Below are 10,288 nucleotides of genomic sequence, written 5' to 3' on the forward strand. Positions count from 1 at the left end.
TGCGTCGATGACGTTTCACATTGAGATTCTTCCCTTTCTTGTTCGTTGCCGAATAATTGAGCGCCTCGTTGTGAATTTTCCAAAACCATGGAGTACGATCTTTCTTAGGTAATGTAGTATTGATTATTCTTTTCACGTATTCTTCATCATCATCTTCCCTCATCGGGTTACCGTATTGGTCGTAGTCTTCCTCATTGGCGACTCCATCCATTCCAACGATGCTCCTTTTGGATCTCCTCACGACAACACGGCTGGGATTGGCCGGGTCGGTTATGAAGAAGCATTGTGTCAAATGCTTAGTGTGTACCCATGGCTCATTTTTCGCGATGACGGGAGTTCTCTTTGCGTCGGGTATAGACATGGTAGTGAATACTTGTTTCCTCTTACGACGTCCTTGGCCCATCTGACACGGATCATCGTCGCATCGTGCATTCCAGCATAGTCAAGCTCCCAGATCTCTTCGACCCTTTTGTAGAATATTTTAGTTGTGCCATTGGCGTTGGTCACCCATTCAATTGTCACCCCGGAGTTCTGGTAATCACTGCCATGTCTTTGGCCTCTGTGTAGAATGTTTACCTATTGATATCATATGACTGATAGGTCACGAGCTTGGGCGCAGGGCCATGTGCTAAGGCGTGTATGAGCAATCCGTCTGAATTGCCCTCTTCCGGGGGATTTTCATGAACTTGCACTTTGAACCAACACAAGAAAGTGGCGGTGTGCTCTATAGTAACTTGGTCGTCCGTCTTGAGCATCCCATTATCACGGTACTTCTTTGCAATGCTTTCTTTATGCCATGCCACATAATCATCTACCACATCTAGGTGTTGTAGCACTACTAAGTTAACCCTGTCAAAGTCGTTCCGTTGATCCGAGTAGTCCACGTGCAATTCCATGAGGCCAATGTTGTGACCATCTCGTTTGAGCTTCCCATCGTGCTTCTTGATGGGGAAACCGACAACAGGGTCTCCGGCGCCAATCTAATCTCTCAAAAGGATTTGCACTCATGTGTCAGATACCCCTGGACGATACTGCCATTGGGACGGGACATGTTACGAACGAATCCTTTGATGACCCCATTCATCCTCTCTAACTGCATCATGCTATGAAGGAGTGTCTTCCTGAGGTCGATGATGTCGTCCACGATGTGGACACACAGATGCACCATGAGGTCAAAGAACACGGGCGGGAAGTACATCTGAAGATCACATAGTATGACAATGGTCTCTTCCTGTAGCCTAAGGAGCTGCTTCACACTTATGGACTTTCGAGAGATAATGTCGAAGAAGTTGCAGAGACCAGTAAGCGTGTCACAAACGTGCTTCTCTCCCTCTATTGGCAACCGGGAGTATCTGCTCATCATCACGTGAGAGTCATGAGACTTCATCCCGCTGAACCTTTAACTGTCGCCATATGTCATACAACCCGGAGAGGTCTCGCGCCGGACAGTCCTCATCGCAGGATTCGTTGACCTCAGACGCTTTGGCGAGCGAGACGCCTCCAGAGGCCCCTTCCCCGAAGTCCAGGCGCAGCACTGAGGTGTCATCTCAACGAGGCTCGGACCAGGGGAGGCATGTCTCTAGGGCCGGACACACAGGGGCGGCGGCCTCCCGGCGTGTCGACGGTGGGGGCGATCACGGGTCCGGAGCATAGCCGGACAAGGTCGTGGAGACCTCTAAGGCTCCAAGATCGGGCGAGCAGCCACCTTAGACGGTGGGAGGCTTGCCTACCCCGCCGGCAACCTCCGTCCAAGCAGAGCTGCCTGGCGGTCTATCGACAGTGTTAAAGAGCGCATCTATCATTGATGAACATCAGATCCTCATGGGTGTGGTGATTGAAAAGATTCAGTCTGCCGAAAGCGGGCTGAATGAGTCCTGCCTTGGCCTTATAAAGGCCTTTGAGGTATGTTTTCTAAGAAACCTTTGAGGAATCGTCATAGTATGAGTAGTAGCCCCTGATACACTGTCCGGCGAAAGAGAGAAAGAGCGGCTGAGGGCATCAAACACTCTGCTTTTGCAGGAGCCTTTGCTAATGACATATAACCCTTTATGTGAAAACATGCATCTGCAGAGAAGACGGCCGCTCATAGTGCGGAAGTGTCCGGACTAAAGCAGAGCCTGGAGCGGGCCGAAGAAGAACTTGGCCGTGTAAAGAAGCAATTGGAGGACAAGCAAGGTATGTTGAAACATTGTCTTGAATGCGGCACGAATGAGTAATTGTGCCTAGTGAAAAGTATTTGTATTGTATGCCCTAGGAGCGAGTGCCGAGTATGAGGCACCGAAGAAGGCTGTGGCTGATGCCAACGAGAAGGCCGCCGTCGAACAGGCGCTTCATGAGAAACACGAAGCCAGGGTCATCGCAGCTGAGCGAGAGCTCCAGGAAGTTGTGAAGAAAAGCGAGGGCTTGGAGAAGAGTTTAGTAGGAAAAGAATCCGAACTCGCCCAAGCTCTCCAAGCCGCGGAAGATGCTCGGGGAGAAGCCCGAGGTGCTGTGCAGGACATCCAGGAGGCCCGGAAGGTTGCGGTTGGTAAGGCATGTTGTATTCATGGCCATTTGTACATGATAATAGGGAGAACTCTAAGCGATGAGCTGAATTCTTGTTTTTCCAGGGGCGTTTGCGAATTTGCCTCGCAGTCTATCAGATGTCGCCCAATTCTACCAGACCGAGGAGAAGAAGTCTGCGGGGAGGGATTTCTGTTTGCAATATTGGCGCCAAACTATCCGGTGCCTTTTATCGATCAGCTGAAGCAGCTGGTCGAATTGCACTAGGCGGCTGAACTAGCCATGAAGGACTTGGTTGTCCGGCTGTGGCCCGCGGAGCCCATTCCGAGCAGTTACTTCAGACTCATGAAGCGGATTGTGGGCGCCTGTCCTCGTCTTAATGCTATTAAGAGATCACTCTGTATAGAGGGTGCGCGCATGGCGTTTGCCCGTGCGAGAGTGCATTGGGGGAAGCTTGATGCGGAGAAGCTGATGACTGAGGGGCCGCCAGAGGGTAAGGAGCACCGCAAGCCCGAGCTATACTATGAAGGTGTACTGAAGGGAGCCCGCCATGTGGCGAATAAGTGTACCAAAGACATTATATTTCCCTGAGGGTACTCCTGCCGTTCTTTGTAATATGGGATAATGGAACTTTTATTATTTATTGCCTATTTTGTTTGAACATTTGTTCTTCCTGTGCGGCTGTTTAGTGTATGTAAATCCTAAGAGTTGGCTAGTCGTCGGCTTCTGCCCCCACGAAAGAAATACGGGGGTGTTCGGGACATACCTAAACACGCTTTATCCCATAGCTAGGTCCTTTTAAGGAGGTGTTCCTCACCACGAACCAGGCAATCGGCCTATGAGGCTTTACCACTCTCACTTAGCCATAGGAATTTGAGCATGGTCGGCGCAGCCCCTAGTGTTCGGAAGACCGCACTAGGGGCTCTATTATCGCCTGATCGGAAGACCGATCCCTCACACTCTGCCTTTATAATGGCGTTATGAAGAATAAATCTTTAAGGATTTTACAACCTCTCGAATAGCTGACCAGCTCTCGCTGTATCATGACAGTCGATTTTCTCCTTTCTCTACTGAGGTGCTCGTCCGGCAGAACCGGGACACAATCACAGTAGTTCTCCTAGTACTACCTTAGCCGATGGGGCGGAATGTAAGGTACAAAAACATGGGAGCCGGGCAAACCCAACCAATGACCCAAGACATGATTCGGAGCTGATGCATATAGTGTTATAAGTTTGGGGTGCCGAGCGACTGAAAAGGTGGTTGGACTTTTATTGCCGTACTGTGAAGCCCCTGGCATAATCGGGCATAACACAAGGCGTGGGTGCCGTTTTTGACAAAAAGGCATCATTGAGAAACGACACCCGGTAAGTGTTATTTAAGTCTACGCATTGTAGTAGCATGATATGTCTATGCATATGAGTACGATTTATGATTATGAGAAGAGGGGTTTTGGCCGGAACCTGTCATGGCCGGACTGGAGGGGGCTGTGAATGGTTCTGAAGTGAATCCGGACTGCCTTCTCTGGGGGGGGGGTCACTTACGTGTTCCTGTCCTTGTGTGCCCGGGCCGATTCCACGTCGCCAATCCTGTTCTGCGTCAAAGTTAATTTGTAAAAGAAAATACTTGAAGGCAGCTAAATGTCCTATTGTGGTTGGTCCGAGGGTTCCTGATCGGAACCTGGTTAGCCCATCCGTTATGCCGTGAAGTAGCGCGGACTCCTCCATTTGTGTCCGGATAGTTGGCTGTCATATCAAAATTTTGATAGGCAGGCACGACTCATTAAGGGCGGGGTTCGGCCTTGCCCATAGGTGTGATTATATCTCACGGGGTTTGCCAAACGGATTACCACGTGGATTCTAGTCAACATGGTTCGTCCCGTTAACATATGGTAAATAGAAGTAACACAACTACTATAGACTTTGAATGGAGCTCCCACCCACCCACCCACCCGCCCACCCCTAAACCCTAGCCCACTGGCGATCTCCATTGCTCTCCACCAATTTGGTGGATCGATCCACTCATCTTGTTCGGCGTCTTGAGATCTCTCTGATTATATCTTCGTTGATGGATTTTTTTTCGGGATCTACCCTTGATCTGGACTTCTCCAGGGGTAGAGTTTTTGCTGATGAGATCTATAGGGCGTCTGGCCTTACTGTCCATCCCATGGATGGCAGAGGGGCATTTACCCTGGTGGTCTCCTTTAGCAGGCATGATTTTAGGCTTGATGAGGATTCTGTGGCAGCCGCATTGGAATCGGTGTTGGGAGGATCGGCCATTGATCTCTGGGTCTCCTATATTGCTGATAAGGTATTTAGTTTCAATGTTTCATGCAAGGATGTTGGTTTTCATATTGTGGACACTAGATCATATTCTTGTCCCCAATTCAAATGCTATTTTCATCTGTGGGGAAATGGGGGCCCAAATTGGTTACGTGAATTCAAAATTTGGAAGAAAGAGTGTGATGCTGAGTGGATCTTGGTCAGTCCTTCTAAACATAGAGCAGCCTTGGGCCTCCTAGCAATGCACAAACCTCCGTCAAAATCAGCATTTAAATCCAGGTCTTCTATTAAGAAAAAGTTATCTTTTGCTACGTTTCAACAATATGATGCATGCAAAGGGTATAGATATCATGCTACGGCTGAGTGCATTGGGGACATTGTGAATGCTGGTTATGAGATTTCTGATAGGGAGCGTGAGGTAATTTCTCCGCCACAATCTGATGTTCTTAATTGGACTGTTGCTTCGCCACCAATCATCTTTGGCACGGTGAGCTCGTCGGAGATCCAACTACGTTTGGCATCTAGGGGTACTACCTCGGATCTTGCGCCGGCAGGTTCGGGCAGGATTTCTGGTCCTCAATTTTTTTCCCATTCTGGGTTCTTCGGAAGCCGGCCCATCTAGCTCTAATGCTGTGTCGAGCTCATCTCAGGCCTCTTTTGATCAAATGATAAATGATATGGTGGATGAAATTGTTACATGTCACACATGTTTTAAGCGGGGCCATTTTTCCTCTTCTTGCACATCAACTTTAAAGTGCTTGGGCTGTTCTCGGGTTGGACACAGTAGGCGTGACTGCACCCGTTTCGCTAAGAGATTGGGTCTGGTTTGGAAACCCAAGCCCGCTAACGATTCAGTTTCCGAGGCAACAGCTACAGGGAGCGAGAATATCTCTCTGTCAGGATTTCTACCTAACCGGGACTCTTCGGTTTTGATTGCACCCTCCACATCGTCCAACTCTGTTCATCCTGGTCCCGGGACGCCTCCTGGCTCTCCGTTAGCTCCACCGCCACCGCCTCCTGAGCCACCTTCGCCAGCGCCACCCATGGCCAACTTCCCTATTGATCGAATGCAGTATGTCCCGGTCGGACATCACATCATCGATGCGGGGGATGCAAGATGGCCGCGTACCTTTGTCACGCCGCATGTCCCTATCATGCGCCGTCATGAAGACTACATGCTTGCTGAGGTCATGCCGGTGCCGGCTGCCAATGAGATTGGTGCTGCTCGTGAGGAGGTTGCTGAATGGCTGGAAGCTCATGGATATCAGGTTTGTTCTGTTCAACCGTGGATCAATGCTGTTGGGCTGTTTCGTGTTAGGGATCCCGCAGTTTGTTTTTCGCTCATCCAACTCCCTCCACAGCACCTTGGCAATGATCGGTTTGTCCGCTTTATGAAGCATGATGAGGGGGAGGGATTTCGTGGAGCTCAGGGTTTTCGTCAGGGTTTGATTATGCTACTGGGCATCCCTCTAGATCTTCGCAATACTGATAATATTAGAGCGACAGTGAACACTTTTGGCAAATTTCATCATTGGAACAGTGAGGATCCATACTTAGTCAGATCACTAGTGTTTGCTTCCTTTCCTAAGGACATATTGGTGCCTCGTGATGTCGTTTTTAATGATTATGCTGCATGGGGTGGGGCAAGAGTGTCATGGACAGCGCCCATATATATCCTTGGTGCCAACTTTGCAGAGCAAATGCCACAAGATGAGGATTGGATGCCAATTAATGGAAATCCTCACCCCCTTCCTGGGGTGCCCTTTCCTGAACTTCCTCAATTCATCCTGCCCAACTACCCTGCTTTAGGTTGGAATGAGGTGCCACAACCTCCTCCAGAGCAACCTAATATGGGGGATAACAATTGGGGAAATCCAGTTTGGGGAGAAGATGATCAAGTGCAGAATGATGAGGAAGTGGAACAAGAGTCCATGGTGCTTGATATCTCAGAAGATCATTCTCTATCAGTGGAAGAGCATATCCAGCCAAATTTTGTACTTCTTGTCGATGTGGAACAACCTGAGGTGCCAGAAGTCGGACAGGAGCAACCAGTGGCTGAAAACAATATTGCTCCTGTTTACAATCCTGATGATTGGCTTTTGTGGTCTATCAGCCACCTGCATCTCAACTTCAAATTCAACCCTTCATGGAGGATTCCACGGTGTTGTAGGTGGTTTCAGATGTCTTTGCTGCTAAAGTTGTGTTTGGGCCTGAGCTGCCCCTTGAGATGACCTTCATAAGGAATTTTGAGGCCATCTTGCACTCAGAAATATGCTTTGAAATCCCCAAGCCAATACAGGTGTTGCCTTTGCAATCTGTTTTGCTCTCTAAAAGAAGCTGGGACTTGGCCTTTGAGGTGCCAAGCCTGCCCTATTATAACACTGCACTGGAGCATAGGCCTGTGGCTAGGGCTCTTTTTCCAGTTCAACAGATTGAGTCATCTCCTATTGATGAGGCAGAGCAGTTTAGTGAGCCACCTGAACAAGCTGGAGTTGAGCAGAGAAAGGTTAGAAGGCCCAGAAAAGCCATGGCTCCCACTCCAGTTGTGGAAACTTCAGTAAGGAGGTGCACTAGAGGATCTCTGCAGAGAGATGGCTTCAAACCAACTTTTCAGGAGCTTCCAATGCAGGCAAAGAGGAGGAAGCCCAAGGCCAAGCCCTTCAGCTACAGTGTCACAGAACATGCAGGATGAGCCAATTGAAGATCTTCCACCACCTACTCCCATACCCAAGCTGCAGCAGATTGGCCAGGAGTTGGGCATTGCTGATGATCTAATTACTGTGGAGCAGCTTATGGCTGATCCCTCTACTCCAAAAAACAGTACTGTCAATGTTTAGTTGTCAACTGGCTAGTTGGGGGTGGAAAGTGTTCTGTTTATCAGAGTTCTTGTCTTCTAATTCTGTTTGTAATAATCAAACTGTTTCATGCTGGACATGTGCGCTTGTTGAGGATGGTGGCATTAGGTGTCATCAGAATATTTTATCAGCTCTTTTTGGATTAAATGAGTAATTCTTGTAAGAACTGGAGTGTTTTGTGCTGGAATGTTAGGGGTTTAAATTCTGAAGCTAGGCAAAGAGCTGTCAGACAGAAGTTGGAGGAAAGCGAGTGTGTTATTGCCTGCCTCCAAGAGACCAAATGTGCATCTTTTGATTTCAGATCTATTAGATCTTTTTGCCCTAAAAGATTTTATAGCTTCGCTTTTTCCCCTTCTGAGGGTGCTTCTGGGGGCATTTTGGTAGTGTGGAATTCTTCAGTTTTCTGGGGCACTGTAGTTGAAATTCAACAGTTTGCAGTTGTACTTCAGTTTATCTCCAAGCAAAATAATGAGCACTGGTCTCTTGTTTCTGTGTATGGTCCATGCCAAGGGGAGGCTAGGGACATTTTTGTCAGCTGGTTATATAACTTGCAAATTCCAATGGGTGATAACTGGCTCTTGGTGGGTGATTTCAACTTCATGAGATCTCTGGAGAATAGAAATTTACCTGGTGGTGATCTGAATGATATATTCATTTTTAATGAAATAATTGCACATCTTGGGCTGCTTGAGTTGCCACTTAAAGGGAGATCTTATACATGGTCTAACATGCAGGATAATCCTTTGCTACAGCAGTTAGATTGGTTTTTTTACTTCTGTTTGATTGGATCTCTTCATATCCCATGACTGAAGTGTTGCCATTGGCTAGAACTGCATCTGATCATGTGCCATGTGTGGTGACAATTAAGACTTCTATTCCTAAATCCTCTATATTTAGGTTTGAGAATTACTGGGTTGAGCTTGAGGGGTTTATGGAGTGTGTACAACAGGCTTGGCAGAAGCCTTCCCACAAAACTCATATCACTGCCAGAATTGCTGACAAATTTAAAACCTTGAGAGGGGCCCTAAAGAGATGGCAGATGAGTTTCTCTAAGCTTAAAATGCTGATTTCAAAATGCAATGAGGTCATTTTATGTCTTGATGGCCTTGAAGAGGCTAGACCTTTATATCGACCTGAATTTAATTTGTCGGAGTAATGGGCCATGGGTAGGCTAACCCGAGCCCCAGGACATTTCAAGACATCGGGGCAGGACGCGCCCCTCAGGCCGAGTCCCAGGAGCGACTCCAAAATATGCCGAGTCCCAGACGGCGACTCCCAGATAAGCCGACTCCAAGCTGGCGACCTCCAGAGAGGCCGACTATGGAGAGTCGGCCCAAGACTCCTCCTTCATCTCAAAGTACGACGCGGGGTACGGTCACGGCATGGCCGTTCCCCCCTGCTTACGAAGGGTCGGCATGGCTACAGTGAGCCGTATCGCTGGAAGATCTCCGGCAAGATGCGACAATGTTCCCATGCCTGCCCTGATCTCAGCCATAGTGCGCAGTACACTGTGCCCACGACGCCGGCCTGTACGACCCGAAGGCGGCGGGGCCGCCTGTCAGTGGGTGGGCCGAAGGCGGCCTGGGCAACCCGAAGACGGACCTGTGGGAGTCGGCCTCCCTAGAGTCGGCCGACTCCTCCCAAGGCCCCACGAGCCATTAACCAGATAAGATGGGGAATGGCGACAGTGACCACCCGATAGACGGCGGCACTGTTGCCACAACCCGATGACCGAGCCTGCGTCATCAGGAGTGCCGCTACAGCATCAAGCCTGTCCGCGGGACCCGCCAGTCAGCGGGCCCCAGAAGCCGGCGACGGCGGCCTGAGAGACAGACGGCTGGGACCCGCGCCCAGCCGGATTACTATTGTACCCCTGGGGGGTAGGCCTATATAAACCCCCCGGGGCACCCATGCAAAGGGTTCAGACCTAGATAGAGATAGACCAGATAGCACAGGGAGGAGAGAGCTAGCCTTGCCCTCTCCTGCCTCCCGAAACAGCTCCAGGAGCACCATTGTAGCTACTTTGGCTGAGTGATCATGCAGAGACCCTGCAGAGCAGCAGTAGGGGTGTTATCTCCTAGGAGAGCCCTGAAGCTGGGTAAGTTCCACCGGCGTGCATGTCTTCGCCTCATCCCGCTTCCAGGCATCGGCGACATTCTACTCGCTCCCACCATGATAAGCCATCCATTGGCATATGTCATACCCAACCCCCGACATTTGGCCTCCACCGTGGGGCGAGGTGCACCGTCATCCGGAGATCTGCTCTGGAGGGAACCCTGTTCCTCCCCGGCGAGCACAGCCAGTCCGGCACGCCAGATGGCGTCTGTGCCGACGAGCTGCACGGCGCTGAGATCGCCTATGCGGCCAGCTGCCTCACCGATCTTATCGGCGAGGTTCGCCTCTCTGATGAGCCTGCATCCGATGCAGGCACGAGTGTTCCCGAGAGCCTCCTCACGGGCCTCCTCGACCAACTCCATGTCGCCGGCGAGCCTGCCGCAGACCTGGAGTCCATAGGATCCACCGACCTGATGCTGGTCGACTCCAACACCGCGTCGCTCGACGCGTTCCCCACCAACGTGGTGGTCTACGACAAGCCGCTCCCTTGCGCGGGGAGCGGCGGAAGCACCGTCACTGAGGTCCTCGTCCTCGAGC

The sequence above is a fragment of the Triticum aestivum genome, chromosome 7B (assembly GCF_018294505.1).
Source record: "Triticum aestivum cultivar Chinese Spring chromosome 7B, IWGSC CS RefSeq v2.1, whole genome shotgun sequence".
NCBI classification, from domain to species: Eukaryota; Viridiplantae; Streptophyta; class Magnoliopsida; order Poales; family Poaceae; genus Triticum; species Triticum aestivum.